Below are 615 nucleotides of genomic sequence, written 5' to 3'. Positions count from 1 at the left end.
GGACCTCCAATGTCTGACCATGAAAGCCCCTAGCTTCCCTCCACACCACCAACCTGGACAGTCCTCCAATCCTCCTCATCCTCGAAGGTAGGAGAAAGGTGCACTTTGCTCCAGGTAAGTCTATAGCAGCGACATAAACACAAGATACCAGCAAGTTTTTCATACCCCTTTAACAGACTAAACAGACCTAAAAAACAAACAACAACAAAAAATCTTGTGCTCACTTCAGTAGCACATATACTAAAATTGGAACAATACAGAGAAGATTAGCATGGCCCCCGTGCAAGGTTGACATGCAAATCTGTGAAGCGTTCCATACTTTTTTCTGACTTCAGACTATACTACAAAGCTACAGTAATCAAAACAGTTTGGTACTGGCACAAGAACAGAAATATAGATCAATATTTTCTCAGGCTAGAAAGCCCAGAGATAAAAGCACTCACCTATGGTCAACTAATCTATGACAAAGGAGGCAAGAATATACAATGGAAAAAGACAGTCTCTTCAATACATAAGCAAAACAAAAAGAAAACCAACAGAATGGGAGAAAATATTTGCAAATGAAGCAACCCACAAGGGATTAATCTCCAGAATATACAAACAGCTCATGAAGCT

The 615-nt window shown here is 40.0% G+C and overlaps 1 non-coding gene across 1 annotated transcript; it reads left to right on the top strand.

Annotated features, from left to right (window-relative positions):
- Window positions 1-216: 216 nt before the first annotated feature.
- On the top strand, window positions 217-323 carry LOC137750819 (U6 spliceosomal RNA). The gene has a single exon (XR_011070602.1). It is a non-coding gene; the product is annotated as a U6 spliceosomal RNA (small nuclear RNA).
- The last annotated feature ends 292 nt before the right edge of the window (window positions 324-615 follow it).

Source organism: Eschrichtius robustus, chromosome 16, assembly GCF_028021215.1.
Source record: "Eschrichtius robustus isolate mEscRob2 chromosome 16, mEscRob2.pri, whole genome shotgun sequence".
NCBI classification, from domain to species: Eukaryota; Metazoa; Chordata; class Mammalia; order Artiodactyla; family Eschrichtiidae; genus Eschrichtius; species Eschrichtius robustus.
The sequence above is the reverse complement of the archived record's forward strand: the minus strand, read 5'-3'. Positions and strand labels throughout refer to the sequence as shown.